The sequence below is a fragment of the Puma concolor genome, chromosome A3 (genome assembly GCF_028749965.1).
Source record: "Puma concolor isolate L17-30 chromosome A3, mPumCon1.1.hap2, whole genome shotgun sequence".
NCBI classification, from domain to species: Eukaryota; Metazoa; Chordata; class Mammalia; order Carnivora; family Felidae; genus Puma; species Puma concolor.
The window spans coordinates 122713609-122729213 of record NC_141669.1 but is presented as its reverse complement, the minus strand read 5'-3'; the positions used below and the strand labels follow the sequence as shown (position 1 = coordinate 122729213).

The 15605-nt window shown below is 42.3% G+C and overlaps 1 protein-coding gene across 4 annotated transcripts in view; it reads left to right on the top strand.

The window, feature by feature from the left end:
• The first annotated feature begins 2484 nt into the window (after positions 1-2484).
• CHD6 (chromodomain helicase DNA binding protein 6) overlaps positions 2485-15605 on the top strand; it is a 206738-nt gene continuing 193617 nt past the window's right edge. For 3 of the 4 annotated variants that reach the window (XM_086702220.1, XM_086702221.1, XM_086702217.1), the window contains exon 1: positions 2485-2593. The gene's annotated coding sequence lies outside the window, so the exon portion shown is untranslated. The remainder of the gene's footprint in view (positions 2594-15605) is intronic. The other variant, XM_086702219.1, reaches the window with a different exon arrangement.

Here is a 15605-nt window from a genome sequence, read left to right as displayed (position 1 = left end):
CTAACTCACACCCCCAAGATCAAGAGTTGCATGTTCTACCAACTGAACCAGCCAGGTGCCCTGCTGCAGAAGGGTTTTAAGGATCAGATTCCACAAACCCTGTTCAGTTCTGCAGACCTGACTCTATGAAGGTCAAGCCTACTGCCTCTCCTGAGTGGAGCCTCCAGAACCTTCCTTTGCTTGTACCTGTACTACTCATTTGTGGATCAGTTGTGTGTGCCTATTGATATCTTGTTTGGTAACATAACATTTGTATCTCTATGTTTGACTTCTTTTGTATTACAGACTTTTCTCAAGTTTAAGAACAGGAATTACTGTCTGACCGGTTTGCCTCTCGCCTCCCTCCTGCTCCAACACCTCTCATTGCTGTATTGTATGTGCCTTGCATATACATGCTGCTCCCTCTCTGCCTGGAGTTCCATCCCTCCTCTACCTCGTTTATGTTATTTCATCTTTTGTGAGCGAAGGGCATGATTTTGCAAAGGGAGGGCCACTTGATTCCCATGTAGGATTCACGGTCTGTCTCTGATATAACTCTCTTCCCAGCCCCTTTCTAGAAACTAAAGTGCACAGTCCTGAGCCCCTTGAGCATTCTTGAGAGTTTTAGACCCTTTGATCCTGTGTTGGACTAAAGAGGTTGTGCCTACCAATTACCTGGTCCTGCCTCAGCTTCTGCAGCAGCTTGTTCAGGAGAGCAAGCCCACTGTCCCTGTGAGGCAGGGGGAGTGAGCAGCTGTCTACTTGCTTACCAAGAGCTTGACAGGGTTGGAGACCCTCAGGATCAATGCGTAAATCTCCATCTTGATCCCAGCTAGATTATGAGCTCCCTGAGGACAGGGATGTTGTCTGCCTTTGTGTCTAGGACAACACCTGGAACACAGTTAGTTGGTGCTTAAGAAATATTTTTTTAAGGAAGGAATAAAGAGGAGGAAGGAAGAATCATGAGGCATCTTGGCCAGTCTTGAGTCAAATGAGAGAAATGTGCACAAGTGAGGTAGACAGGGGTCAGGGGGCTGCTATCTCTGTATTTTCAAACTGGAAAAACCTCTGGCGTCTGCCAAGAAGTCAAGAAGTGGTCCTCAGAAAGGAGTTAGGGTCATAGGATGAAAACCATAGGAACACTGAGGCTTCAAAGAAACTAAAAATATCCTCTCTCTGGGGGTGCGGTAAGGCTTGGCTGCATCATTACAGCTACTCCTGACAAAGTCAAGCCATGTTCATCTTAAATGTACCCAACAAACTGTTCTTGGAATCACCAGGACTCAGACCATTCCTACTTTGAGATAAAATGAGCCTCTACAGTCAGAATCCAACCTTTTATTTTTTTTAGTGGGTGCTAAGGAAACACCCATCAAGGGGCAGGCAGGGAGTGAGAGGGACAGGTGACTATCACTGGGTGGGAAGGAGGCCAGTAATGGAATTTAGCCAGGCAGGTGGATAACTCTCCCTCCCTCGCTCCATATATTTTCTTCACAGCATTTTCCACTACATGCCCCTGGTATTTACTTATTGTCTTCCTTTCCCCTTAGCATGCCTATTCCACAAGAGCCAGGCCTTTGTCCTATTGACCGCTGTATCCCCTGTCTTAGATCAATGCCTGGCATTTAGTAGATGTGCAAAAATTAGCTGCTAACGAATTAAAGAATATTAAACAATTAGTTGAATCTCTGCAATATGCTGGGCCCTGTCCTTGAGGATGCTACAAGGATAATGGGGGAAATAGGCCTGAACATAAATATACCATAGCTCGACACCTGATTTTTCGGAGGTATATCCAAGGCGCCGCAGGATCCCTGGGGGTGAAAACTCCCGGGGAGTAGGGGGGCCTTGGGAAGAAGCCCGTCGTGTGCCAAGAATGCCAGGAGTCAGGCGGAGCGGCAGGAGATGCGGCTGGAGACACAGGATGGAGCTCCTTGACTCTTCGCTTGGTTTCTCGGAATCTTTTCCTGACCTGCGGGACCCTCGCCTCTCTTCGCTTCTGTCTGCGGGATCGCGGTCCAAGCGGAATCCCTCTCTGTCGCGGGACCCCAGCTACATCCTCTCCCACCCTGGGAGACGCCAGCCCAGCGTCTTCCAGCCCGCCAGCCAGCTACCTGTGAGACCTCCACCTGCGGGCAGAACCCCCTCCTCGCCCGCGTGCTCCAGGTTCCCGCCCCCTGCCTGCGGAGTGCCGCGTGCAGGACCCCGCCCCGCCCCCTCGGCCCGCAGGACCCCAGCCCCGCCCCGCCCCCGTGGCCCCGCCGCTCTGTCCCGGGGGGCGGGGCCGCGCGCAGCGGCGTCTCCAAGGCGGGGGGCGCGAGGCAGAGGGCGGGGCGGCCCCGGCGCCGGCCAATCATCGCCGCGATCACATCCATGCAAATACGAGCACAATGGAGCGAGCCCATCACTCGCCCCTGCAAGCAAGCTTGAAATGGGCTTTCGCCTGAGCGGCAGTCAGGCTGACCAATGACTCTGTGTTTTGGGCCGGCGAAGCCCAATGGCGTGGCAGAGAAGGCGGGCCTGAGCTGGGTTAGGGTGTCCTTGCAGGGTGTCTGAGCTAAACTTCACCAAATAATAGCTGTTTGTATTTTGGCTGCTGCAGGAGCCATTTTAGGTAAGTTCTTCTCTTAACTTTTTATTTTCCTCCCCGGCCTTCGCTGGCCGGCCTTGTCCGCAGGTCCCTGGCCCCGCCCCGCTGGCCGGGCTAGGGTGCCCCTATGAATGGAGCCGGGATGAGGGGCTGCGGCGGCGCCGAGGCCCGGCCGGGGTCCGAGTGGGGCCGGCGGCGGGCGGCCTGGCGGAGGGGAGGCGGCGGCCTGAGGCCTGAGGAGAGGAGCCGGCCTCCGCCGCACGCCGCTCCCGCTCGCGCTCAGGCCGCGCTCGGGCCGGGCGGCCGTCCTTGGGAGTGCGCCGCTGCGGGCGGCGCAGAGGGGCGGGGGTCCGGGCAGCCCCCGGCCCCGAGCCTGGCGGGCGGGGGCGGGGCGTGCGGAGGCCCCCCCCGGGGCGGGCCGTGGAGGGACCCCCGGCGGGCAGGGCAGCGCCGCGCGCGGCGGGGGTGACCGCTATTCCACTGCCGCCCCCGCGGAGAAGTTGCTCTATTGGCGTCCTGCGTCTGTTTGCAGGGGTGGAGGAGGGTGGGCTGGTGCCAGGCTGCTGCTCCGGGAGGGGGCGGGGGCCCCGGCGCGTCCTCGGAGCGCGCTCCCCCTCCGCCCCCTTCTTACGCACTAGCGCGCACTCGCCCCGAAAATTGGAACCCTGGAGGTGTCCAGCAACCCCGCAGCCAAGTTTTGTGCATTATTAGATTGCATGTTTGAGCTTTAAAAAAAAAAAAAGAGGAATCTGTCCCCTTTAGGGTATTTCCTTCACTGTTGAGAAGTAACGGCGTCTTTTGCTCCCAAATTTCCAGAGACATGCTTGTCAGATGTGCAGAGGGTTGGCAGCTACTTGGTTTTTAAAAAGACTCTGTTAGGAAATCCCCTCACTAGTGAGATAATTGAAATTTGAGTTTGTTTTCAGCTTCAGTTTTATTTGATCCAATTAAAAATACATAAGCAGGCACTTATATTTGTGTACATAAAGTATTCCTAGTACCAGTTATGACTGATATGACTGTGGTTTCGGTAGTGTGGGATCTAATAAGGCAATATAATTCAATTTTCAACTTGTAGGCCCGTGTTCTCCAAATTAGGATTTATGGACCATTAGTAATCTGGCCGAGGTTTCCAGCGAATCCTTGGCATCTCCAGGCATCCCTGGAACTGTTGTATGTACCTTCTTCCCCACCCCTTCAGAACTGCTTATTTCTGCTGTAACAGATCCATGAACAGAGAAGATACACATTTAAAAATTTTTGTAATTTTCAGAGTGTGTGCAATACTGCCCGAGATTCAGTTATTGTTTCTCAGATAGCGTATTGGAATACAATCCCATGAGGCCCCAAATTTCGGCATACTTTATGGGGCATGCTTGTGGTACTTAGAAAAGTCCTGGTAGGGACCACAGTACTGTGCTCTCAAGGCTAATTGTGAACTGTCTTTCTTACTGGAGATCTGTAGTTATTGACTGTGCATGGCATGGTAGTTGGTTGATAAGCTGAATTGGTAGATCAAGTTGACAACCTCCGGGAGATAGTTTTTGTGAACTTTGTGGCTCTAGGACAGTACAAAGAAGGTTTGAGATCTATGTATGAAAAATGATTAGGCATGAATATTCAAGTAACATGGTTTATGCCAACCGGAACAGGTGGTTTCATATAAGCAATGCGTGACTGTAACCCAAGGCCTGGGAAAATGGGGAGTGGTAAAATGATTAATTTTGGACTTCTTTTTGTCCCAGGGCAGATCTCCTTGATGAATTATATAGGATTATTAAAACCTTTTTCTTCATTAATGGACTTTTAAGAGTTAACCTTTACAATTTTTTTTTTTTCCTTTTTGCTAACTTTGGAATCTCCTTTATAGTAACTAGAATATGATACTGTTCTTGCTGTAGTCTGGTCATGAGCAAAATAAATCTCAATGTCTTGTGAAGTTAGTTGTGTCTCATCGTGGTATCAGTCTGCCTGGAGTCACATCTTTTATCCTGCAGTTCTTTCTTGCCTGTTCATAGTTAGTTTTTCTGTTGTTAACAGCATGCATGGTTTTTCAGTGTGATCACTTATACCACAACTTTTTAATATTCTCTATTTTTTTTTAATTTTTTTAAATATTATTTAATATTTTTTTAATATTCTCTATATTTTATTATTATTTTCTTTATTTTATAATTTATTGATATAGTTGGAAGTTCTCTGAACTCATCAGTGTGTTACTTTTTGCCAACCACACAAGAAGTTGAAAGACCAGTTTGGAGTGAAATGGGAGAGCCATAAGTAACACTACTGTATTTCTGGAAGATCCTTTAGCAGTTAGTTTTTATATTTATGGATTTACTTTTCTTATAACTATTTCAAATACCAAAGATCTCAAGCAGAATCCTGTCTCTTTAGAAACCAAATCTCATTTGTGATTTTTGCCATTATGTTACAGAAAACTTGTCAGAAACAATAGACGCTTGGACCACTGTGTCTTAGAGATCTCTTTGAGTTATAGAAGTTTCAAACAAGTGTTTCGGTTTTCTTGGAAACATGGCTTTGCCCCAAGCAGAGGTTGTGGTTATGTCTTCTTGTGTTAAACCATGAGGAAAAAGGGTTCCTCACTCTCAGGCTTGATTCTCACTGTAGGGGCCTATGTTTTTCAGCTTTCATGGAAAGACTTTGTATTGGTAATGGCTGAATGGAGTTGTATTGGTAATGACTGGACCCTTTTGAACAGGTTAGAGGGTTCGAGGATTCTACCTGCAAAAAGATTTTCGGTATTTGACAATGACAATATCTAAGTCAACCGAGGAGACTGTGTTTTCACTCCCTTTTATCCCCCCCCAGGATAACAAGGTTAGAAATAGTTTTATTTATTTAAAGATTTTATTTTATTTTTAAGATTTTTTTTTTTTTAATGTTTATTTTTGAGAGAGAGAGCATAAGTGGAGGAGGGGCAGAGAGAGAGAGGGAGACAGAGAATCTGAAGCAGGCTTTGTGCTATCGGCATAAAGCCCTACTTGGGGCTCAAACCCACCAACTGTGAGGTCATGACCTGAGCTGAAGTTGGACACTCAACTGACTGTGCCACCTAGGCACCCCTAAAGATTTGATTTGATTTAAAAAATGTTTTTAATGTTTATTTTTGAGAGAGACAGAGAACGGGGGAGGGACAGAGAGAGAGGGAGACACAGAATCCGCAACAAGCTCCAGGCTCTGAGCTGTCAGCAGAGAGCCCGATGCAGGGCTCGAACTCACAAACCACAAGATTATGACCTGAAGCTGAAGTCGGATGCTTAACCAACCGAGCCACCCAGGTGCCCCAAGATTTTATTTTTTTAAAGTAATCTACATACCCAGAGTGGGATTTGAACTCACAACCCTGAGATGAAGAGTCGCATGCCCTACCAATGGAGCCAACCAAGCACCCTGGAAATAGCTTTATTTTTTATAAATATTTAGTGTTTCACTTTATACTTCCATTCCTCATACAAAGCTTTAGTTTAATTCAGATGAAAAGCTGCAGTGAATTCCATGGAATTGCCTGCATTCCCCTGTACCAAGTTATTACATTGAAAACTCTTTGAAATAGATAAAATAATAGGTAGGGCTTAGCTATCTGTTTCCTAGAGAACAGGTTTGGTGTTTTGTGTTGTGTTTTTTTGTTTTTTTTTCTTTTTCCCCAATAGAACGTGACATACTTGTGAAGCGTGCAAGAAGCACTAACGTTGAATACCTGGTGTGTGTTCAGCACTTAGCCAGGCACTGGGGCTGCAGAGATGAAAAAATGTCTCCATTTTCATGGCCATTCCATGAGGATGGACGGAAGCTCAGAAAGATGAAGTAACTTATGAAGCTAGTATATAAAGGCAATAAAACTAGTAAATGTTGGAGCCAGAATTTGAACCCAGATCATCTGGATTCAAAGCACATATTCTTTTCACCAACCAGCTTCTAAAGATTTCTTTAAAAGCTGGAATGTGCTGTCATGTTTTAGTGGTATGGGGCTAAGTCAACTAACAAGTTGTTCTATGCACTCACTCATTTTTACTACTTCATTTCAAGAATGTGTCACTGAAAAAGCAAATTAGAATACAGTAAGGGTACCCTTTACCGTCCTTATCTCCAAAGTGTAGGAGAGTTCCTTGCAGGGCACTTAAGAGTTCACCCTAGCCTGGTACTAATAACCATGAAGTGCAGAGGGAGAATGCAGTCACTTTTTCCTTGCCAAAATGTTCTTTTCTTTAGTTCATTTTGTGGAGGCGTTGATACCCTCTTGAGAAATTCTGTTACTTCCATAAAAGTCCTGAAGGTAGTAAAATGGAGTTATTTTAAAATATCCATCCCTGTTCCCATTTCTGAACTGAATTATTTGCATAAAATCCAGAGAAAAGCATTTCTTTTTGCTTGTAGTACCCCTATTAGTTGGTTTTTATAGTTTGTAATAGTGATTCTTTACATACTCGTGTACTTACTCTTTATGTCGTTTGCCGTCGAGACTTTTAGAATCTTTGATAATGTATATGACATAAATAGTTCCTGTTTTGAGGAATCATTTTTTTCAGTTGATGTACCTTTTCTTTCTATAGTCATAACGAAGGACTTAAATTTTTAGCAAGGAAAAAACCATGATATTTCAATAGATTGCCATGATGCTTTTATCCGCTAGTTATTTCAGAACTTAACCTACTAAGATAGTATATAAAAATTTCAGGAAAATTAGGAAGTAGAATTTTAAGATAACTTTAGGACATGAATTGAAACAAGTTGGATTCGAATTTTCTAAATAAGTAAAGGGAGATTTCTCTTTTTCTACTCCTTTGTTAATTAAAGATTTTTGTAGGGAGTATTTTCACTGATCTTTTTTATGGATTAAATATATTATTTTATCAGTAAATTTTAAATATATTTAAAAATTTGTTCTACATTATGTGACCAAAGTATTTTATTTTTGGAATCTTTCTCTCTCTATATATATATTTTAAGATTTTTCTTTATTTTGAGAGAGAGAGAGAGTGAGGAAGGAAGGGGCAGAGAGAGAATCCCAAGCAGCCTCCATGCTGCCAGTGCAGAGCCGGATGTGGGGCTCGAACTTACGAGCCATGAGGTCATGACCTGAGCTGAAACCAAGAGTCGGACACTTAACCGACTGAGCCACCCAGGTGCTCAGAAATCTCTATATTTTTTAATTGTAAGATTGTTTTTACGTAAAAGGTCAGGCTTCAGGTTAAAAGAAGTTCTAATTACTGTGGTAACCTTCGTCTTTAGTTCCTACCTGTTTAGGTTGAGGCTTTTTATCCTGGGATTCATGGACCCCTAGAGACTCTTTGGTCTGTGAACTCTCCAAAAGAGTATGCAAAATTTTGTTTGTGCACTTTTATGGGCAGTGAATCCATTCCTTTCATAATTCTTGAAGGCATCTGTGACTCCCACCTTCCCTTCCTGTACCCCCATGTTTTCCCATCCCCCCCTTTCCCCTCTGTCTCTTCCTATCCACATGCAAAAACAATATTAAGGATCATTGATTTAGGTCATTTCAAACCTAGTTGTTTTGTATGAGCAAAATCTTTTCCAGGAGGCTGACTTTGTTGGGCTTTTTTTGCCCTTCAGGAGGTATTGCGATTTCAGTCTGAATTAGTTGGCTTGGGCTTGGTGAAGTACTTCTGAATCACTCCGGGCAGCATCCAGGCAAGGGTTATCCCTGGAATTCTTCCCTGCCTTATTTTTATACTTGGGAAGCTGTTCCACACCCTTTCCCCTGCAGCCTGATAAAAGAGTAAAGGTTCAAGCAGGAGGCGTGAGGGCAATTGCAAAACAGTCTTAGAGGGTCCTTAGCCTCTCTGCTGCAGCCATGTGCCTCTTCAAATGGGACTGGAGGGGTGGCCATGGCAAAAGCTCCTGACATTTTCTTGCTTTGAATACTACTTACTCATTCAGTTACTGCTTCATTCAATATGTTAGGAGGAAAAAGGGGTTAAGAGGAACAATTAAAAAATAACCCCTCCGTTTTCATATTCCCCAGACTTTGTATGTGATACCTTGCAACTTTTCTGTCAATGTTGTTCATTTCAAGTGGAATTTTTCTTAATTTCTAGTTGAACATGTGAGCTTATTTTGCAGATAACATGCATATATGTTGAGTTCTGTTAAACCAGATGTTACTATAGGCAAGAGGATGAAATGTTAAAATTCTCAGAGCCTTATTTTATAATTTGCTTAAGAAAAAATGAAGCAAATTGGTAAAACAATATTTAGAGCGACAACAAAATTCTAAAAGTAGTCTCTAGGAAATGGCCAAACTTGAGAAATTCTGGAAGTTTTCTTAGAGAAGTTCATTTGTTGCGCCTGACCAGAAGTTGACTAGAAGAAAAATCCATTTCTTTGGTTTGATATATATATTGAGGAAAACACCTTAAGCTTGAGGGAGTTCCGTGAAGGGCATGGACTCCTATGAGGGGATTCTGTTTGATTTGTTCCTTCCCTAAGTGTACATGAGTAAAGAAGTTGGCTTGGACTATTTACTTTGGGTTCAAGGAAACCATCAGTATTCTAAGAAATTCTTTGAAGGGTGCCTGGGTGGCTCATTTGCTTAAGCATTCGACTCTTGATTTTGGCTCAGGTCATGACCTCAGCCTTTGTGGGTTTGAGCCCCACATAAGGCTCTGCGCTGACAGTGCAGAGTCTGCTTGGGATTCTCTCTCTCCCTCTGCCCTTCCCCTTCTCAAAATAAATAAACTTAAAAAAAATTATTTGAAAGGTTATGTCCAGTAAGCTAGGTCCAAATCATAGATTTTATCTACTGAAAGAAATTTTATATAATTTAACACAAAGACTTTATTAATGTTCATTTGTGTATTTCGACCTAAACGACTCTTTTAAAGGTAGCAGTCTAAATTCAACTGTAGGTTAGCCTGAAGAAGTCAAGGCATCATCCTTATTGACCATGTGGCAGAATCAGATCACGTTATAAACAGTAACACCATCAGATTGCTTTTTTTTTAAAGTTTATTTATTTTGCAAGAGAGAAAAATAGAGTATGTGAGTGGGGGAGGGGCAGAGAGGGAGGGAGAGAGAATCCTGAGCAGGCTCAGAGCTGTCAGTGAAGAACCTGATGTGGGTCTCTGACCCACGAACCCTGAGATCATGACCTAAGCCGAAATCAAGAGTCGTACCCTTAACCTACTGAGCCACACAGGTGCCCCAGATTGCTTCTCTTAGTTGGCCCTTTATAGCATTGTTTTTAAGGGACTCGATATTCTGCTTAATAGAATTAGCATTTTTACCTTGAGTTGTAAAACTATGTTGAGGAAATAATAGAGGATATGAAAGAGATCATTAATGACCAGCTCCCAAAAGATAATTGTAAAAATGTGAAGTAAGTTCTTTTAGATCAGAGCTAGATCTAGATCTAGATCAGTGTTAGTCCACAGATCTGTGCAGGTCTACGGGTTGTTTGTTACCTGTCTGCGACCAGGTTAAGTACAGAACTTGAAGCATTTAGATGTTTTTACAGCATTTTTTAGAAAAATGATTTATCTGTTGAGTCTGATAATAAAAAAAATGTAAGTTTATAGTAGTCTTTGTTTAAAAAAATTTTTTTCCTGATAATTCATTTTTCTGGTGTTTTATAAAAGAATTAAGTCTATGATAAATTGGGAAAAAACAAAAAGTTCTTAACCATAGGGAGCAGTACTCAAGGTGATAGGTAACATCACCATTCTCTTGCAGCTTGTTTAGAAATGGCCCAGGGGCGCCTGGGTGGCGCAGTTGGTTAAGCGTCCGACTTCAGCCAGGTCACGATCTCGCGGTCCGTGAGTTCGAGCCCCGCGTCGGGCTCTGGGCTGATGGCTCAGAGCCTGGAGCCTGTTTCGGATTCTGTGTCTCCCTCTCTCTCTGCCCCTCCCCCGTTCATGCTCTGTCTCTCTCTGTCCCAAAAATAAAAATAAACGTTGAAAAAAAATTAAAAAAAAAAAAAAAAAGAAATGGCCCACATTTTGGGGCCACTTACCAGACTGAGTGAAGTAAACTACCTGGGGTAGGGACCAAGTAATCTTTGTTTTAACGAGCTGTACTAATGATTTTTGGGCACATTTAAATCTAAGAAACTTTGTTGTAAAATTAAAAAAAAGAAACTTTGTGCTAAATCAGCACTGTCCAGTATAAGTTTGTGCTATGATGAAAAATGTCTGTTTGTGAGACCCACTCATCACGTGGCTTTTGAGCCCTTAAAAGGTGGCTAGTATGACTGAGGCATAGAATTTTACATTTTATTTAATATTAGTTAATTTAAATAGCCACATACGGCTAGTGGCACTAGCATTTGATAGCACAGGTTTAGATCCTTTAGAGTCCCCCTATCTTGGAGGGGGGGGGCAGAAGTGGATTTTTTCCATTCCTTTAGAAATTAGAATATAGGACAAGACTATCCTTTAGACTTCAAATGAGACTAAGCCAATCATATAATAAAAGTTGGCACTATTTGCCCATTTATATTTACCTCTTTTTATCTAAAAGTTGACTTGATGTTAAGAAAATAGTAGGGTCAGAAAATAAATTTAGATCCGTGTCACAAAGGTTTTGAAAACAGCAGGGTAGCTGTTTTAGTGAGGCCTTGTGATCCTTCATGGCTGTGACTAACATGCATAATGTCTTGCAATATGACTTCTTAGGCTTTTTTCTTTCATATAAAGATTTAAGCTTTTAAGTGCAACATTGTAGTTTTCTAGTTCTCATTATAAAGCACCAGTTATGGAGAGTTCTCATTACGTTAGACTAGTTAATGGAGATTTTTTTTCATATGGAGAGTATTTTTGGTTACTTAGAGGATAGTTTTTCATTTTATAAAGGTAATCTTTGTTTTTAATAATATCCACCAAGGATCCTTTGAAAGGTTGAACCTTATACTCTGTCCCCTTCCAATACATTTAAAAATTGATTGGTAAAACATTTCCTTTACTCATACAGAGTTGTATATGCTTCTCTGCCTCTTTCTCCATCTACTTGTACTTCATATTTAAACTCCTAAAAGTCAAGGATAGCATTGACTCTAATATATTCATCAGTATCCATTGCAGTATTGGAGATTGTTTTCTGATTGACAAGTGGAAGGAAACGTAGCTGTAAAAGTAAATGAAGATGCACATGTAGAATCATAGCTTTTTGAAATGCTGTCCACACACAGTGAGTCTTTTCTAATAGGACCATAATTTTATTAAATATATTTGCCAGGTTTTAGGTTTTCAGGCAGGAGATTGTTAGTCATATAGGCAATGACTTTTGAAGCATAAGAGACAGTAAAGGGCATTCCATGTTGTTGATACACTCAGAGTGTTGATATACTTAGAGTGGGTAGGTTCCTTAAAGATCGTGGATAGGGCTGCAGGAATCACAAAATTGTCAATGCAACAGTGTCAGTTACTTTGTTTGTGGCATGAATTAATGTTGTGTTATCTTCCATTGGTGTTCATTAAAAAGCACCATTTCCCATGTTGTTGTAGGGATGGTCTTATATTCTCAGCGAGTGAAGATGTCCTGGTAGGTTGTCTCGGCAGGGGCTTCTGTGTAGCTGAAAATGACACGAGTATCACTGATTGGTGTGGCTCAACATTTTGTAACATGGTGCTTTGGGCTCTTTTGTCTGACTTTCTCCAAAGAGTTTCAAGTTCTTAATCTCTAGGTATATATTTGGACTGCTGCTTTGGAATTGAAAAATCCAGTCTGTTGGTACTGAGATCTGATAGTTGACAGATCTTACGTTTAAAATGTTTGCAGGTTCTTTGCTTCCAGTTTGTTTCCATCACTGTCACTGGTTCCTAGAGCTGTGACTGGAATGTGGTATGACATGTTACTAAAAGACTGATTTCATAAGCCATGGACAAATACCAGTCTCCTTATTTACACATACTAGTCGTACTCTGCCCACCCTTTTCCACTCTAGCGCAGCACTTCATGCTAGTAGGGCTCTCCCTGGGTGCTCTGACTTGCCCCTGTGCTCACTCTTGAACTAAGCTTTGTTGCTACCATCAGAGCTGTGCTTGTGGAGTTATTTCTAGTTTAAGCTTTATGCATTATCAGGTCTTACATAATTCAGCATCTCAACTAGATTCCTCTAAACCAAAGCCTCTTTCTGGCTTCTCAGGATTGCGGGAGAGTAGTTTTGGAAGGGAGTTTAGAGGCCATCTAGTTCAATTTCATCATCTTATGGATGACAGAATGGACTTCTAGTCATATAAGTATTTTGTGGGGCCATAGAGCTGGTCTACGGCCAAGTCAGGCTTAGAATTCAATTCTCATTTTACTAAATAGGACTCTTTCCCTGACTCTGATGGTGAAGGTCCTGAAACCCCCTGTGGGAGAATTACCTTAAGAACTTATGGGGATAGTATGGGGAAGTTGGGTTCTGAGATTAGAAGTGAATTTGTGAAAGGCTGAATAATTTTTTTTCATGTTCTCAAATAAAACAAAGATATCAATGAAACTTTACAGGTCTTAAATGAGTAGGAATGAGTGGTACTATTTTGGTAACTCTTGTTTACTATGTCTTATTTACTAGAAACATTTTGGCATGTCCTTTCCTTTTATATCATGGTAAAAGGCTTGTGGTACTATTTTGGTAACTCTTGTTTACTACTTTTTATTTACTAGAAACTTTTTGGCATATCCCTCCATGATATCATTGTGAAATCCTTTGTAAATTTACCTTTGCTTTATTGCAAATAATGTGAATGATAGTTTTTTTCCCCCACATCTGCATACACATTCAGTTTTTTAATTTAGGATTATTACGATAGGTTTTTCCCACACCCCTTAATTATTGTGATAATCATAGCAGCTGCCAATCACTGAACGCTTACTGTATGCCAGGTATGGTGCTAGGCTCTTGTGTGGTGTGGTTCTTAGGGCTGTTCACTGATGCCCTATTTTTGTTTCTCTTTTGGGTACCTGGTAGAATAGTACTTCTCCATCACCTTGAAGTTGAACATGGCTCTGTGACTTGCTTTGGATATTGAAAGTTGAGTACAAGTGATGTGAGACACTTCTAGGCAAATACCTCTTTTTTTTCTGAAAGAAATCTTCAGTGGTTATGTAGTGTAAGCAATAAGCCTATGCTTTAAACCACTGAGTTATTTATTAAAAAAATTTTTTTAACATTTATTTATTTTTGAGAGACAGAGCGTGAGCGGGGGAGGGGAGGGAGAAGGAAACAGAATCTGAAGCAGGCTCCAGGCTTTGAGCTGTCAGCACAGAGCCTGATATGGGGCTTGAACCCACGGACTGTGAGATCATGACCTGAGCTGAAGTCGGACGCTTAACCAACTGAGCCACCCAGACGCCCCTAAACCACTGAATTTTTTTAAATTTTCTTTTTTGTTTTTTAAAATTTACATCTGAATTAGTTAGCATATAGTGCAAAAATGATTTCAGAAGTAGATTCCTTAGTGTCCCTCACCCATTTAGCCCATCCCCCCTTCCACAGCCCCTCCAGTAACCCTCAGTTTGTTCTCCATATTTATTAGTCTCTTCTTTTTTTTTTTTTAATTTTTTTTTTTAACGTTTATTTATTTTTGAGACAGAGAGAGACAGAGCATGAACGGGGGAGGGGCAGAGAGAGAGGGAGACACAGAATCGGAAGCAGGCTCCAGGCACTGAGCCATCAGCCCAGAGCCGGACACGGGGCTCGAAATCATGGACCGCTAGGTTGTGACCTGAGCCGAAGCCGGACGCTTAACCGACTGAGCCACTCAGGCGCCCCTATGAGTCTCTTCTGTTTTGTCCCCCTCCCTGTTTTTATATTATTTTTGTTTCCCTTCCCTTATGTTCATCTGTTTTGTCTCTTAAAGTCCTCATATGCATGAAGTCATATGATATTTGTCTTTCTCTGACTAATTTCACTCAGCATAATACCCTCCAGTTCCATCCATGTAGTTGCAAATGGCAAGATTTCATTCTTTTTGATTGCCAAGTAACACTCCATTGTATATATATACCACATCTTCTTTATCCATTCATCCATCGATGGACATTTGGGCTCTTTCCATACTTTGGCTGTTGTTGATAGTGCTGCTATATACATGGGGGTGCATGTGTCCCTTTGAAACAGTACACACACCTGTATCCCTTGGATAAATACCTAGTAGTGCAATTGCTGGGTCATAGGGTAGTTCTATTTTAAGTCTTTTTGAGGAACCTCCATTCTGTTTTCCATAGTGGCTGCACCAGCTTGCATTCCCATAAGCCACTGAGGTTTTTAAATGGAGTTTTAATTGCAGCATAAATCAAGCTCATCCTGAATAATGTAAATATACACGTATTACCATCATTGATCTTCATGGCCGAGTACTGATATTGGCCCATTTTACAGTTGAGGAAATGGAGACAAAGGAATTAAGTTTACCTGTGTGGCAGAACTAGTGGCCCAGGCACTTTGAGCCCTTCATTCTTAAGCACTGTTGTTTGCTGCCATTGATTATGCTATACCAACTCAGTACCAACTATTGTGTATAGAATATGGGTTCTGCCCATGATAATGTCCTGCCAGAGCTTATGTTTACTTCTCTGTTCCATCCCTTCTTACAGATACTCCTGAAGTTCCAGGTCCAAGGGTCTCTTACCAGGATTTACTTTTCTCAGTGTTGCACTACAGAAACCTCCATTCCTTTTCTGTTGTCTGTTATCTACTTTTACTGCCTTCTGGGATTCCATCTTTTGTGTGTTTGAATTCTTGCTCTGCCACTCACTGGCTGTGTGAACCTCCCTGTTCCTCAGTTTCCACATCTGTACAATACATATCTCATTTCGTTGTTTTGAGGATTGAGTTCATTTACGTAAAGCCTTGGAACAATGCCTGGCACATGTAAGCATAAGTGTTGGATATTATAGTTTCAAAGGATCAGGTATCGCAGGGCCCAGATGAATGGAGATAAGACATTACTGATCTTAATCTTTCTGATATTAAGATATTAAAGGCTTTATGCCACATTTAATTTAATTTTTTCTTTTATTTAACAGGAATTGCTGAACAGCTCTACATGGCACTATGCTCTGGGGGGTG